This window comes from Tyto alba, unplaced genomic scaffold, assembly GCF_018691265.1.
Source record: "Tyto alba isolate M040663 unplaced genomic scaffold, T.alba_DEE_v4.0 Super-Scaffold_26, whole genome shotgun sequence".
NCBI classification, from domain to species: domain Eukaryota; kingdom Metazoa; phylum Chordata; class Aves; order Strigiformes; family Tytonidae; genus Tyto; species Tyto alba.
In genome coordinates this window covers 64,032-81,092 of record NW_024881300.1, presented here as the reverse complement: position 1 = coordinate 81,092, position 17,061 = coordinate 64,032, and the positions used below count along the sequence as shown (strand labels likewise).

Below are 17,061 nucleotides of genomic sequence, written 5' to 3'. Positions count from 1 at the left end.
CCACTCTCGGGGCCGCTCCGCCTCTGCTCTTTGGGGCCGCTCCGCCTCCGCTCTCGGGGCCGGTCCAGCCGGCTTCTCTCCGCGTACTCTCCCTGGGCTGCCGGGGCCGGCGCCTCTCCATCTCAGCTCGTGGACCCGGACGCTGCTGGATTTGATGTTTCTCCGGGTCCGTTCTCGAATTCCTCGGTCGTTGCTGTTTTCTCCGGGTCCGTCACCCCGTCTGTGTTATTCTTCTATTCAGGTCCCTGTTCGGGCGCCATCTTCCGGAGCCGCGGACGAACGACACACCAAGACGGGTTCAGTGTGAAAGATAGAGCATCAATCACCGCGCGTGTTTATTGGTCCAGGGTACATATATTTATACAGACAATGATAATTATTATGCCTACTAGTCACTAGCTGATTAGCTTAAGCTCTAAAGGTTGTATTTGCACGGTCCACCTACTTGCAGTTAGCTTACAGCACAAGCTTCTCATAACACTAAGTTTCTCATGCTACTATTTCTGATTCCTGTTGACTTGTTTTCGATACACGACAGTACCGTAACACAATGTTTCTCAGACCACCGTTACCATAACACTGGGTTTCTCAGACCACTATTCCTAATTCCCCTTAACCTGTTTTCGACACACCACGGTACACAGGGCTGAAGCGTCCTTGACATTCCTCCTGTATCAGCAGCTGTGAGCAGCTGCAGGCAAACCCTGGTGAGGCCCAGCATCAGCAGCTAGAGCAGGCTCTGATCATACAATTGCTCGGTGGGCTCAGGACCCTTGTCTCTGAGCCATTCTCCAACTATTCTTCTCTTGTTCGGCACTTTACCTGTCTCACGTTAATAGTAATGGCTGATTTAAAAATGTTACCAGTTCACAAGCAATTAGGGCAAAGATAGATCAACAAAAGCAACTTTTTTGTGTGTTAAAATTTAGTTACAATTCAACCCAAATAGTATTAAAGAGAACGGAAAGTGTTGAGAACATGACTTTTGGTTGCTTTTCTTCAAAACTATTATACAGTCTGATTTATTTCAACTGTTGAGTGTAGTAGGACTGTCTACAAATGGCAGAATCACAAACAAAATGAACTTCTAAAAATGCTGATTTTAGTTGCATGCACTAATTAGGAGAACAGTGAACTCTCGGGCAGATAACAAATCATGGCACATCCATCATTTTACACCTATTTGGTGAGGTACTAATGAAATTTGAACACTACACAGGTCTGGTTCTGGCCTCTCCAGCAAACCAGACAAACACTTCAGAAACATTTATTCAGTAGCTATATTAATTATATGTGATATCAGTTACTCCTTTAATAATGCAGCTTTATGTTTATTGTACTGGATCGCAGACCTGCTTCTGTATGCAGAATCTTTTCTCTTGCCATTTTTTCTGTTGGCAGGACAACTTATCCGGTGCTAGTACATCGCCAACCACCTGCTGTGGGCTATGTATCTGTTTTCGTAATTGCAATGAAATCATTTATGCCAAATAATGCCACATTACAACAGCATAATTTAATTTGGAGCTGTTCATTATAGTTTTATTACCCTTCAGCTTTGGCACCCTCCCAGAAAAGGACCCATGAGTAGCAGGTTAGACAGTTTCCTGAAGTGATAAAAATGCACCCCACACAGCTCGCTGCCAGGTCTTTTCTGCTGCAGAATTCTGGCACAATTACATTTCTTGGGTGCTGCTTGTGTCATGCTAAAAAATAATAATATTAACAGTGGGTTTTTTTCTTTACGGTGTGCTGTAAATTTGAAGGAATGTCCTTGGGTATTGAAGGACTACAGGCTAATGACATGTACCCATTCTAGGACATGGCATTTACTCCAACGTGCTGGGATTTCTTGGTGGGGTTTCCTGGGCAGTGCCAGTAGCAAGAACAGGTCAACTCTATCCAAATACTTGCGCTTCTGCTCTTGTGATCAAGTTCTTCTTGGGTTTTTTTTGTTTGTTTGTTTTGTTTTTTTTTTCAAAATGGTAAGAGCTAGCATTTATTTTAATTTGCATAAAGAAGTAACTCTGCTAGAGGTAGTTCTTTATGTAAGATTTCCATCGGCAACAGTCAATCCTACCCTGAACTACATGGCAGAGTTCTAAGTGGACGGTTAGTTACTGGCTTTTCTTATACGGGGCATGGCCAAATCCTTTATTGCTGAAACAACCTGAAGAGAGCAATTCTTAATTTACCAATATGGGACACTGGGTGTGTAAACATTGAATTCAGAAGCCTTTAAACGTTCTTCTAACCTAAACTGATGCTAAGCACAATTGTTTTAACATCCTAGGGGAACCCATGAAACAGATAGCGTGTAATGCCAATCCTCCCCCCCGCCAGGCCTCAGCAGAACTCTGCAGGCAAGGTATCAGTCTCAATGCGAGCAGTAGTGGTAGAGGAGTTCAAACGTGGTAAAGTTCTTCCCGTGCTTATTAACTGATTAAAAAGTGTAATTGTTGCTAGATGAAACCACATTATCTGAATCGGTACCTCAGCGCAATTCACAAGTGAAGCGCTCCTGTCAGCATAGCACTTTCTGCCATCAAAATACTTGGTCAGCAGCAGTTCAGTCCTTCAGTCAAGAGGACATCAGGGCAATTAAAATATGAAAAGGGAACATGTATCCTGAAAGACAATGCCTGAAGAGGCAGTTAATTGGAAGGAAGGAGAGGTTGGAAGAGATCTCCAGGCCCATCATACACTTACTGAACTCCATAGGAAGCAATAAGGGGCTGGCTGGTTGCTTTCTACTTTTCTTTGTTTCCAGGGAGGCTGTTTCAGAACCAAAATCATCCAAGTATTAGGAGATTTCTTCCAGTTTTCAGCTTAAATTTACTCAGGGCCAGGCCATACACATTTTTTCTGGTGCCCACACCTTGAAGCTTAGTAACTGTTCCCCCTAAAGGATACTTTCCTCTTCTGCATTTAAAGGAGTCACCCCACTCTTCTTCCACTTGCTTTTCTAGCCCAAGCATTACTAAACATAGTACAACACTCTATGAAAGAGAAAAAGAATGCAGAGAATCAGCATTTTGCTTTTTGACTAGAAAATGAAAATCTCTAACAGCAGATAAGTCTGAAGTAAAAATCAATCAAATCCGTTCCCCAGGTGGGGTGTGGGTTATGATATACCACATATCTGGAGTCGACTCCTGAATGAAATCATGCACTAAGGTTGTTCTGCAGAGGTTTAACTAGAGTCTTGGCAACTTCATTTGGGACATGAAAGGTGTTGGCACTAGAGTACCATGGGCAGTAAAGAAGACTGCTCTTGCAGTTCGATTCCAACGCTGCATCCTCAAACAGAACGGGGCTGCTACGTTGGAGGAGCACTGATGGAAATCTCACCCGCCATCCCGAATGACGCTCTGGCATTTCTTCACTGTCACTTTCCTTGGGCTTGGTAAATCTTTTGCAGAGTCTGAAGCAAACGCCCACAGCTTTTCCCTGTTTGTAACAGTGGATGTCTGAATTTTCACAGCCTTGTTTGTGGTGGGGCACCACTGGATTTGCCTTCAAAATGCGTCCTTGTACGAGAAGAGAAGAGGAAAATTACCAGTCATGGTGTTATACTATCCACAGGGCAATAGAGAGCGCTGCTTGTGGGAGACATTAATACAGTAAATAATCTTTAAATGTCTTGATTTTTTAAGTTTAATCACATGCTTAGAGTCTGACTGCTAACAGAATCTAACAAAAAGAAATAGGAAGATAGGTGGAGCTGTATTTGAAAAAGTGGGGTTTCTCTTTCCTCTCTGGAGGGTTTATTGCCCAGAGCAGGCTGACAGTCTCATCCTGCCAACTGCTCCCCGCTGCTTGTACGCTCACTCTGGGAAACAAAGACAGCTGTTCAAGTTCTTCTGCAGGTACAATCTTTGTTTACTTTCTTGTTTGAATGAAATGAAAACGTACCTTTAGCAGTAAGTGCGGCATGATGCTCTTTACCTTGCACTCATTTTTCTCTAATAGATGTGTATTTTAGAAAATCTGAGTGTATTCTGTCCCAAACCAGGCACTGAAAATAAACCACTACTGTATCACCTCATTTTCAGTAACTTCTGATACATTCATTATCCCAGCGTTCCTTCCAAAATGTACCGTGCTGCACGGCTGCATAAAATAAACTGGCACCACTTAACACTTTCCTTGGCCTGTAGCACACAGCACACATCTCAGGTGTTGGCTGTGTTCTTGGTAGGAGGCAGCAAAACGGAGGAAGCCAGGCTGCACACAGCAGGGCCGGGGGAATAGGGCTGGATCCTACACAGTTTGGGAAGGAGGGGGAACGATGGGAACCTATTTGATTCTCAAAATCCAGGAGCGATGTTTCCCCGATACCTTGCTGCCCAGGCCAAACCAACATGTTTGAACACTGAGAGCAACGAAGAGAGCCCATTTAGTATTTGAAACGTGTTGCTAGGCAACAGACTAGATCTGAAGGTCAGTAGGATGGGAAATACAGAAATGAAAGATGTAAACAGGAGGCAATAAGTTGGGGGATTGCATACAGGATGGCAGCATTGCCTCTTGGCAGTGCTCCCCCTTCACAAACTGAAGAGAATTTGTCATTATTCAGCGCGTCGCCCTGATCCCGGCTGGACCGAGACCACCGAGAGTGTGCTCGGCGTCACCTCCTTGGTGAAGCAGTTCCCCGGGCACTGGTGACTCGAAGCTTTGCTCGGACCTGCTAGGCTTCCCCTTTTTAACTTAATAAAGACCATTAAACCATTACAGCCCACCTTTCCTTCCTGATACCGGCATGCCTGCACCCACAGAGCGTTCGTTCTCCCTAGTCATGCTGAAACTCCTGCAGCTCTCTCTGGTAAGAGGCATCACTGAAGAATCTGTTTTAGTGGCTCATGTCTTGCTGAGGTTCAGCCTGAAGTGCTCGTTCTCTTCTGCAGTGTGCTGAGCCCACCCAATTGACTTCATTTTTCGTGTTCACAGAGGCAGGTGACAGCTGCTCAGCCTTGAGTGAGACCAGCAGCTAATTTAGCGAGGTCTTGCATTCAGCATTTTCAACAAGGTGCGAGTGCATTTCCCAAAGGGAGTTCTGTCTTTCCCCACCCTTGTTCAGCACGGGATAGAGGTGCTCTGTAACGCACATGACTGCTGCTCCTGAGAGCACCTTGGCTGGATTTGCTTGAATTGCGTATTATGTCACTGCAGCCTTAAAACCAGGGTTAGCAAGAATGTCCCAATCCCCAGCCACAAGCTTTACAGAAATACTGATAACTGATAGAAATGAACAACATCTGGGCAGCGAGTCACGTCTTTTAAATCCTCAATTTCTCTCTTTCTTTGTTGCTTTATTTGTTGTTTGTTTTTTTTTTTTTTCTTTAATCACTTTAAGACTTTAATTACATCCAATCCAGTTTCTCATCTGTTGTGTCATTCTTGTGTTCTGCTATATAACAGAAGGGATAGGAAATGAATTAAAGCTATTCTTAAAGACAAACTCATGGAATTCAACTTGTTTAGCCTTGTCCTTTTTGCACAGCAGAACCAAGGCCTGCTTTGGAGCATCCACATGGACACCTGCGCCAGTGGAAGCCGTGGGGGCTGCTCCTCTTGAAGGAGGGGCAGGAGGACCCCTGGTAGCACCTGCCTGAGCTGTACGGCTGTTGAAGCAGGGACTCCTTTCTCCTCTGGAGTTTAGTGCAAAGGGGATTGTGGGTGCAGCATGTGTATGATTTCCTCCAAGTTAGGTTTTATGTCAGCTTGGATAATAATCCATAAAGAAGTCAGTTAAATGCTTTCTCCTGCCAGTGTCCACCAAGACTGCTAGAGAATCAAGAAGAAGCTCTTCCCTTCAACGCCCACCCACCACCCCACTCCTGAAAAAATACTCGTTCACTGTTCACCCTTAATCCTTCGTCCTTCAAAGCTGTATGGCAGCAATGTTATGATGAAGTCATAAAAAGCTTACTTTGGAGCTGAAGGAGGAAAAAAAACCATAGAGGCCTTTCAAGACTCATTACAAAGACTGAGAAACCTGAAAACATGGAGAAGGAATATACTTGCTGTATCCTGAGTTTGTCAGCCACCTTCTGCTCTTTCTTCAGCAAAGATGCCGATTTTCTTAGTTTTATGTCTTTACTAACAATCGCCTCTTTTTATTTTTACCTTTCAAGCCATTTTCCTTAATTTCTTGAGCTTTTTGATGCATCCAATACGAGAAAGAAAACAAACATAAAAGGGAGCTGTCCACTGGACTGACCAATCAAGTCATCTTCCAGTGACCTGTCATGGCTTGTAATATACAACACATCTAATTAAAGACATACCGAATCAGGTTTCTTTCTATCACATGTTGTTTATTGTTTGAAGTCATGTCTTCATATTTGTATTAAACGTAACAACAAAAACACCAAGACTTGTATTAGGAAGATTAAAGCCATTATAAACTCAAATCAAACTAGAACCAAAACAGCACTGACCAAGTGCTATCTAATTAGAGCAATTCCCCAAGTCAGAATTAACAAACACGTTGGACTACCCAAACCACTACATGAATACATAATCAGTGCTTATGAATTCACAAATAAGAAATCTAGAGAGCAAGCTGCCCATTTAATTATCCGTTCCAATTAAGATTTTGGTCTGAGGGCAGTAAGCTTATGTGAACATCTATTAGCCCAGCTGAGTTACTTGAAAGTCACGTTTGCAGATATTACCATTCTTCTTAAAGTGACTGTTACAGGGCAGATCTTTTCCTGAGATTGCTCTTGCTCTCCTCACAAAAAAAAAAAAAGTTTTACAGCATAACTCTGCTCTGGAAAGGTTGGCAGCTGTAGCTAAATACCAAGAAAAGAGAAATGATGCTGTGTGCTTCTCTTCAAAATAAAGAGCATGCACAAGTTCAAAAATGCCTGACAAGAGATCCATATGAAGATGAATTAAGAACATAAAGGAATTAAAGTTGTCTACTCCTCCACTTTTTTCACAGGAGGTTCCTGTCAAGGAGATTTTTCATGATCGGTGTCCACCTGCTTTTGGGAACTGGAGCTGGAGTTACTATGTTGTCTTTCTTGGGAGGAACGGCCACTTCTACTTTCTCCTCTGTCGCTTCAATTTTTGGGTTTGGCTTATTCTTCTCTTTTGGCTTATTCTTCTCTTTTTTCTCCTTTTCAGAGGTTGGTCTGAAAGCAACAGCATCTGCTTCTATAACTTATCTCTCACAGGGGTGGCATCATATCTGCTTGGGAACAGAGAGTTCGTTTTAACATCTGCTGCTGTAACTGGTTCCCTTGGTTGTCTCCCACCTCCCATACCACTCAGGACTGGGAAACCCTTAATTCTCCTCCCACTGTCCTCTCTTCTGGTAATTTTTATGTTTCTTTCCTTCGTCATCTTCCAGTGGCTTTTCCACCACCTTCTCTTTGGATTTTGTAGGGTCTTTGATGCCATCGCTCTCTCTTCCAGAAGGTTTTTCAGCGTAATTTCCAGCTCTATTATGACTTTGGTAGCTCTGTCCACCAGAATAATTCTCCCTACATTCCCGAGCATTTGGTGAGGCCTCCCATCTCATCCCAGGTGGACCAAACCTAGCTGGAGAAAAGTCCTCTCTGTTTACTGGAGGTCAAGGTTGAGCGCCAACAGCACAGCCCTTGTAAAATTTTTCGCTATAGTTCATTTCCCATTCTCTGCATCAGTCCTTTGTCAAATGGATTGCTAAAGCCAACAGATCTGCCATAAGAAGCTTTCATATCATATGGTGGAGCTCTGTATATCTGTTAAAATGCTCCCTCTCTCCTTCTAAGTTTAGGGGGAGGCTGGCCTTTAAATACTGGAGACCTTGACCGTGAATGGGACCTTCTGGATGTGGGTGATCTTGACCTTGAACCTTGATCATAACCACGTGGCCTTGACCTAGAACGATGGTTGTGCCTCCTCCCTTTGCCTCTTCCTGGGTAGGGTGGCGATCGCGAGTAGGAACGAGAACGGGAACGACGAAATGATCGAGAGTAGGAGCGAGTGCGGGAAGAACCCGATCTTGCCTCGGAGTAGCTATACAAACTTCTACTGTAAGATGAAGCACTGCAGGGAAACTTGGACCTTAAGAAAGACACAACACAGTAAAAATAAATGAAATTAACTCAAAAGAGTAACTCTCCCCAATTTTTTCCCCTCCCAAATTTGGTTTGGCTTTTTTCCCTCTCCATAGGCTCATGTCAAAGCTTCTTTCAGATGCTGACATAATGCTACTTCACACGGAAGAATTTGGCAACACGCAAAGGTTTCCACTTACAAGACAGAACTGCTGCTTTGTTAGTGTGAAAATATACAGGAAGGGTACATCTATTTCCACTTACTTCTGTCACGTGAACTACCAGAGCTATTGACTGATTTAAGGGGGTGTTACTGGCTTCTACTGCTATGTGTACATTTTCACTACTCCGCAACCACCTGCGGTGCAAATCATTTTTGTTGCAGTAAGATGCAGAAAGAGCAAGTTTTAATGGCTACAGCGCAGTATCAAATATCAAGAAAACACGATTTAACCTGAAGACAGTAAAGCTCCATTTTACAGTGCCAGCTTAGTCTGTTTAACTTCCCTACTTATTTATTTGGGACCTTGTACAGGATGCAAAGTACTTGTGCTGCAATCTTACATACAGGACTTCTAGACAGATGCCCTAGCAAATTTTTGCACGTAGCTCTAGCTCTAACCAAGGATAGTGCCCGCATTTCAAGAAAAGGCATATCTAAAAGCTGTTAAACTCAGAATCTAGTAATATGCCATGAGGCCATTACTCAAGGAAATATACTGGCAGCAGTACTAAGAGAGAGCTATTCAGACTCCTGCCCAAGTCAATTCTAGGGATAAAAAACATCAGCTACCCTGAGTTTCTTCTTCACAAGTTTTGTTATTTTTTAAAGAGCCTTTTACATTATTCCACATATGTTCATGAGCATCATGCCTCCTCTCAAAGTCCTTTACCAATTTAAGATTTCTCTACAAACAGCTCTGACCTTTCAGTTCCTAAGAAAAAATTTAAAATGTCAACAAATTACTAGTGAAAGCCACCAGCTGGCAGTCCAGGTTAAAATCCTCCATGTATGCATATGAGGTAAACAGAAGTGGAAATGAAGACAATTTCTCTCCCATATCTCCTCCGAAGTGCTTTGTGGTAATGGTTACAATCAGAGCAGGGAGACACACAAAATCCAGCAGCTGCACCTATTCAGCTTCTGGCCTCCTCACGGCTGTCAGGAGGTGAAGGACGTCACTGCAGAGAAGCTTTACCGAAAGACACACCTGCTCTGGAAGAACTGCTGCCAAATTATCGCTGTCGGTCAACTGTAATCTCTACCATATTGGAGCTACTAACCTACGTATGGAACTCCTATCACTGCTAATCCCTTGAATCACCCAGTCCACCTAACGAGAGAGAGGTGGAGTGGATCTCCTCCTGATTCTTCTAGCCAATCTGCTGCTCCATTGCAGACAGGGAAGGCAGTTACCTGGAAAATGAACGCCTATGCTCCTTTTGAATCTTTCTATATTCCATCAGTTCCTTTGCAGAATGATTTGTAAATTCATAGAGTTTGGACTTTTTCTTTTCCCTGTTAAAAGAAGTTTCACCTTTATTCCAATTCTAATTTGACCTTTTTACCAAAAGACACAAGAAACAAAACATGGCCAATATGAGAAAATGCATACTGCATGCAAATGCAAAAGGTGGACATCCTATGTAAGCAAAAGCAGTTTAGAATTCCTACAAAGCTTAGGGAAAGTTTCAGAATTACATTTGTCTTGTTTTAGTTTTGCACATTTGCCATCTGCAACGAGAAAGTATATTGGAAGGAACACGATGCCATTTTTGCTCATGTCAGATGCAGTGTAACTGCAGTGCGATACGCTATCAAAATATAAACACGAAACCAGCACAACTTCATTGAGCCAAATGCATACTCCACTTTAAGTCTCTGTTGTTCTCTGGAAAACTCCTCCCTAGGGAAGGGAGGCCGAGAGCAGCCTGGCTGGTGTCAGGAATCCCAGCAGGACCAGGGCAGTGACCGTCCCCCTGCACTCGGCCCTGGTGAGGCTGCACCTCCTATACTGGGTTCAGCTTTGGGCCCCTCACTGCCAGAAAGACATCGAGGTGCTGGAGCGTGTCCAGAGAAGGGCAATGAAGATGTGAAGGCTCTAGAGAACAAGTCTTGTGAGGAGTGGCTGAGGAAACTGGGGGTTGTTTAGCCTGGAGGAAAGGAGGCCGAGGGGAGACCTCATCACCCTCTACAACTACCTGAAAGGAGGTTGCAGCGAGATGAGTGTCAGTGTCTTTTCCCAGCTAACAAGGGATAGGACAAGAGGAAATGGCCTCAAGTTGCTCCAGGGGAGATTTGGATTGATATTAAGAAAAATTCTTCAATGAAAGGGTTGTTGAGCATTAGAACAGGCTGACCAGGGGAGTGGTGGAGTCACCATCCCTGGAGATATTTAAGAGACGTGTAGATGTGGTGCTTGGGGACGTGGTTTAGTGGTGGGCTTGGCAGTGTTGGGCTAACGGTTGGACTTGATGATCTTAAAGGCCTTTTCCAATCTCAGTGATTCTGTGCTTCTGTAAAGGAGGTGCTCGTGTCGTTGGGGTGGGATTTGAACGAGCCGCTGGTGCTGCTGTTGTCACCCAAGCTGATGACATGTTTACAGGAGCTGGGGGATATCCTGGAGGGGGGACAGTGCACTCAGCAGGTGGGGGCTGACCAGGTGTGTACTGAGGAGGAAATGGTGGTGGTGGTGGTACCCGCGGTGGGAGAGGAGGTGCAGTGGGGTGGTGGAGGGTGCAAGGGAGGTGTAGGCACAGGCACAAAGACCGGTGTTGGTGCTGGTACTGTTGGGGTCTGAGTCCTTTGGACATGTTCCCTGTGTGGCGTCCTCAGTCTGGACTTTTAAAGAAACCCAAAACACGTATCACTGTTTGTTACACTCTGCTCTGATTTGAAAGAGTGAAGGAACGAAGCAGGAGCACGGTGGCAAGCACTTCTTGTTCTCACCTTGAGCACTTTCCCTCCCTGATTTACCTTCATTTGAGACAACGCTTACTTCTCAATCCTCATACTTCCTTCCACACCCTCACCCCCCGCAGCTCCCTCAGTCTTCTCTCTGTATACTCAGCTTTGCAACTGTGGATGGAGTCTGCCTGTGCTTAAAAGAGACTCCCATCTCCCACGAGCCAAGTGCCCACTGCTCCTCTGCCACTCCTTGATACACTTAATACTTCACACTTCTGATCTTCACCGTACTGCACAGGGATTAACTCATCTGCTCTCAGACTTCTAACCTCTTCCACACGTTTCCTGCGTTGTTGCCTCGTGATGATGTATTTGGCCTGTTCTTGTCCCTGACTTTTTATTTTCTTTCTTACTGAGTTTGAGGTCTTAGACAATCTGTGCGATGGATCCTGGTTTTTGTTCTGACTGATCTTTACGATTTTATAAATACAGTGCACCCTTACAATCTCTCTACAACAAATACATACCAAAAGGAAGGAATAACTTGACATTGCAATAATGGATAAAACAGAATCCTCTCTCTCTAGGTGAGAGGAAACAGTTTGGCTATTTGAGATGACTAAACTGAAGACAGTCAAAATTGTCATAAAATAACAGCATTGCCTCCTCCAATAATTTGCTCTGTCAATATTAAATAGATTGCTAAAAAAATCTATTGGAGGCTGATTTCTATTGGGAAATCAATTACTTCAGTCCTATTCAGCCAGCAATCAAAAGGCTGGCTTTCCATCCGGTCTTTTAATTTTATTTAATTTTGATATGTAATTATGGTTTCCTCAAAAAGAGTTAATTTTTCAGAGTCTTCTTTGAGTTACACACTGGAGTTTTATTTTAAATAACCTTAATGCAAGCACAGGACCCCTTTGTTAGGCCAAATGAAGCCATTTAAAAATTAATTGCCATTTGTATTCTCCACAACTATCTGTGCATCCTTATTTCATGATAATGTAGCTGTTTTATAACTTACGTGTTACTGCATCGTTAGCAGGTTACAGTATGTATAATATGTTTAATTTCTGTAGAATACTTACAGTTCCCAGCCTGGACTGGCAGCTGCTGAGCGAATTCCACCAGCTCTCATTGGATGAACTTTTGGCGTGGGAAGAGGAAAAAGAAAAAAATCCCATTCACTTTACCTGAAGACAATTTTTTAGAAGAAATTCTAAAGTTGCAGTTACTTACCAGCTGTGGGTATTGATTGTCCTTGGGGGCCCAGAAGACTTGGTAATGTTGGCTGCTTGAGAACAGGAACCTGATAGCCCTGGTGAATAAATGCAAACAGTTGGAAAATAAGCTCCAGCAAAATACAATAATTGCATATGTTGAAAGAAAACTTATGTTCTCTTCCAACAAAGTGCTGATTGTCAGAGGAAGATTTAGCAAGTTCAGAGGCCGTCACCAGAGCAGCAGGAGGTGTCGGAGCCCTGAGTGGCGGTGGAGGTGGTGGCGGCTGCTGCTGCTGTTGCTGCTGAATCTGCTTACGGAGCCTTTTTGTGTAGCCTGTTCCATTTTTGAAGTTGTTCACAGCCTGAAGGCAGAAAAACATTTACAAGAAGGTAATAGGAACCTCCAGGAGATATACAGACAAAAGCCTCCACAGAGTAAAATGACTCCTGTGTTCCCATAAATACTATCAATCCTAAAATAAGCCAACATACAGATATAGTCAGATTAGACATAAGGCAGAAACTCTTCCCTGTGCGGGGGGGAGGCGCTGGCCCAGGGTGCCCAGAGGAGCTGTGGCTGCCCCCTCCCTGGAAGGGTTCAAGGCCAGGTTGGACGGGGCTGGTGGAAGGGGTTGGGGCTGGATGACCTTTAAGGTCCCTTCCAGCCCAAAGCGTTCTGTGCTGTATGAACACATCACATTAAACACTGATTTTAACGACTGGTAACTCAGAGTATCTGTATTTAAAGTACTTCAGTGTTAACACCAAACTGAGGCAATCATGTTAAACAAACACGTGACCTGAATTTGCCAGGTTGTCTCTAAAGAGTTGCATGCTTCTGTAACAACAGATGAGGTATTTGAGAAATATATTTAGCTTTATTCGATTCAGCCTTGCTTAAGGAGATGTAAATTAATATTTTCCTCCCTTTCACCTTTTTACAGACAGACTTTTCTTACAAACAGTTGATGTAAAAATCTTCCTGTTACCTGGCGTAGGCACTTGTTGGCAATTAAAGAATCAGGAGAAACATCTGTCTGGTGACATGTTGGGCATGTGTGTTCCTCAGATTCCAGTAATGCTGTTCTAATACCTGTGAATAATTAGAATCATCAGAATAGTTCGTAGGCAAATAAGGAAATTTTTTGGTTCTAATCGATTATAAAAACACTTAAATGATGATGGTGAATATGGTCTTGAATCGAGAGCCTGAATCTATAAATGTTCAGTATGTAAAAATTGATAGTGCAGCAAATCACTATACAGTTTTGACAGTTCAGTCTTGTAATATTTGAAGATGTAGAGTAGGCCGTGTCTTGATGTTCCAACTAGTCTTTTTTCCACTATCTAGTACAGTGCGAAGTCACCAACCTCAGGTTAATGAGTAAAACGCACTCAGTCATTAGTATGTTCAAGTCCTGAAGGTTTTAACCACTCTCCCATGGAGCAGAATGTGGATCACATGCCTAACTAGCCATTTGTTGCAGATCACAGGAAGTCACCCGAGTTGGCCATAGAGTTTTGCAGAGAGAAAAGGCTGTGGACAGGCTAAATGCATTTGATATCCAATACTGTAATCACCTGCACAATTAAGCACTCCTCTCATACTTGTCCTCTGCAAGTAAAGAGGGTTGAACTAGATGCATAAAAAAAAAAAAACTTTCTGCTTTTTTTTTCTTCATTTCTATGAGCAGGGTTTTCCCAATCAGGGTATAGTTAAGTATTAAATAGAGCTGTTAGCAAAGTTAATTTTGTTATCTCCTGTTTCTGCTTTCAGAAGATCAGATGTGGTGCTTTGAGCTAACAAACATGGGAGGAACACTTACATTCATCACAATAACTGTTTCCACAGCAGGGAATAACAGCGGCGTCAGTCATGATATCTCTACAAATGAGACATAACATCTCCTCTGGAAGAGGATCACCACTGAGGAGGAAGAGGATGGCTCCTCTGGTAAGAAGGGAGGCTTCTCCTTCTTTCCTCTAGCATAAGCTTCCCTGGAGGGTGGTGGGGAAGGAAAAAGAAAAAAGTTAAAGATGGATAAAGGAAAACTTTCCAAGCTTTGGTTTTATGAAAGGAGGATGATCGATGGAATTCTCACTCCACATTAGCCTTCACAACCACAGGCGTTTAGTTTAACCTACTTTCTAGAGTCACAACACTGGAAGAGGGAGGGGGGGAACAACCTTCCTTCTGCAGAACTTTCCCATTTGTTGGATCATCTAAGAAATTAGCTCAGACTGGAAAAATCATTTTTGACAGCTAGAAATCAGGTGACATGAATCCCACCTCTCCTTTGCCAGAGGGTGAATGTAAATTGCAGCTCGGGGTAAAGTTAGTCACTGAGTAATTATGTTTTATATGGAAGTCCATGTCACAGCTTCTATGAAAGGAGATCCATGACAGAAAATCAGAAGTGCCAAGTGCATTTTAAAACAGCCACTCTTGTCAGCACACAGTAGTATTTTCTTCATTTATAGCAACAGGAAATTGTCAGTCTGTTTCACACGTGGGCTTTGGTAAAAGCCAGAGGGGAAGGACATTCAGTCCAACAGCTATGTTAAATTTTGCAAAAGCTTTCAAACATAAACCAGAAGCAAAAGGAGCTTTCAAAGGGAACTCTCCACTGTAAACACTACTGAAATGTTTGTAGAAATACAGTTCTGAGCATACCAGCAGCTTAACCAATTCCAGGGACACAAACAGCAGGAGCGCCCTGTTTTAATATTAGAAAGTATCACAGATTTGAAGGTTAAGATCAATGACAGTGCTTCCTCCCGTACTTACAGACTGGCCAACTTGGTTGCACTGTCACTCAGGCATTTACACACGGCTTCTCTCGTTCACTTTTTGGTCAGTCCCATAATTCCATACTTACGCATTAATAGCTGGTATCATATTTTCCTGTCTTGGTCAGCATAGCACCCTTAGTATTGGGATCTTTCACCTCCACCATGAAACTCCTTGGAATTCCTGTGCTCTTTTTAATTCTGGGAACAGACTCAAATTTTTGTCCTGATAAGAAAAGAAATACGACATATCTCATCTTAAGACCCACACTTACAATGACATTTCATTGATTATTTTGAGCAGCAAAAGCCTCTAATCCTCCCCTTTAACTCAGCCTAAGGGTTGCTTGATGAATATAGCCAGGATGCTCCACAGGCTTGAGCAGTGTTTTGAACTTTAACAAAAAATTCCAGCAATATTGAAATATATAAAGATATGCATTCAAATTCACAGGAGGAAGATCTGTGGGCATGTAATGTCTATGACCTAGAAAAAAGAAAATTTATGTTGAAAATTCCATCTTTCCCTTGGATTTTGAAGGGCTTTGCACCATTGCCATATAACCTCTGTATTTCACCCCAAGAGGAACATTCTCAAGATGAATATTCATGTATTTGTCACATAACTGCCGAGGCACAACAATTAAAAACAAAGTAACACCAGAAGTCCCCCACAATCTTACCCCATTTGTTGGGCAGTTCTTTATATAGTGGCCAGGATTTCCGCAACGAAAACAAGTATATGATGGTGGAGGTAGACCCAAGGATTTCTTCATGTAGCTAATTTTGGGGAAAAAAAAGAAAAAGGTATGCATGTGTCACTCTTGTTCAAACAAACATCTCTACAATTTTTCCATAGCCTTTAGAGAACAGATTTGACATTGTCAACACTTACTTGATTGGATCATACTGTCGGCAAGACTGTATCATCATAGCTTTTATCTTGTCTTCTTCGGAAGCGTTGGCTTCAGCCAGATTGGCTGTCTGTTTAACAGGCAGTTATTTGACACACACATCAGAAACACATCTAAGCCCGCACACTGAAGACAACACCACTCACTAATCCTGTAAGAGCAGCACCACCCTAGCTGAGGTTGCATGAAAACAGCTGCTTATATAAAATATAGTTCTCCTGAAGGTGTTCTGGGGAGTCCTTACGCCATGACGGGGTGTTTATGTGCCTCTTAACCTACTTGAAAAGAGCATTCTTGGGCACTCAAAACCTTAGGCTCTGTTTGTACCTTACATAAAGTCTTGCGTAACCAGTCCAATTTTCTTCCAAGTGGATGAAGTTATGTGTAGAAAAAAAATTATTATCCAGTATTTTAAAACTTATTTTTATGCTCCAGACTATTTGAAGGGGAAGGTCTTCACTGTACATTTAATTGAGAGAGTTCTATGCAAGTATCATTATTTACATTTTCCAGCATTAAAAGGACACACAACTTAAGAGTTGGGGAAGATGTTGCTTGCTGAAATTTGGCTTCAGACACAGAAGCTTAAAAGGAATCAAGCTTTTATAATGCCTCAGGAAAATTCTTTTTGGTAGAAATTTGACCGTCATGTGCTGCAGGCAGCCCAAACGGCACGTCCCCTGCCTACTAACTTCTTCATATGAAGGGATTTAACTACAGTCAGCACAACCTGCAGTTTTCTCCAGTTGACTGTGTCTTTTTAACATGCAAATTGTAACAGAAACCTTACACAGAATGAGATCTCACATTGTTGAAGCCAGCTGATTTTTTTAGTAGTGTTTGTCAAATGTTTTTATTACACACTAGTGCAGACACAAGCAGGGCCTAAGGGAGCGACTGTAAATGATTTGGACCTTCAGGACCTGTCACTCAGATCAACCACTGTGTGTCTGTTTTTATATGCATTCATCCACAAAAGTAACCAGCTAGTTTCAACGGTTCATTAAATGACCGTCTCATAGACACAGTTTTTTCTCATCCGTAACATAATCCAGGTTGACATCCATGAAATAACTTTCATTAACATTTACAGAAAACTTTACAGATACTCGACTGATTTGTTTGAACCCAAACCATTTACAAAACACGTCCAAAAATGACTAAGCATT

At 42.7% G+C, this 17,061-nt stretch overlaps 1 pseudogene; it reads right to left on the bottom strand.

Annotated features, from left to right (window-relative positions):
• Positions 1-6,929: 6,929 nt before the first annotated feature.
• Positions 6,930-15,956, bottom strand: LOC122153866 (annotated as a pseudogene).
• Positions 15,957-17,061: the final 1,105 nt, after the last annotated feature.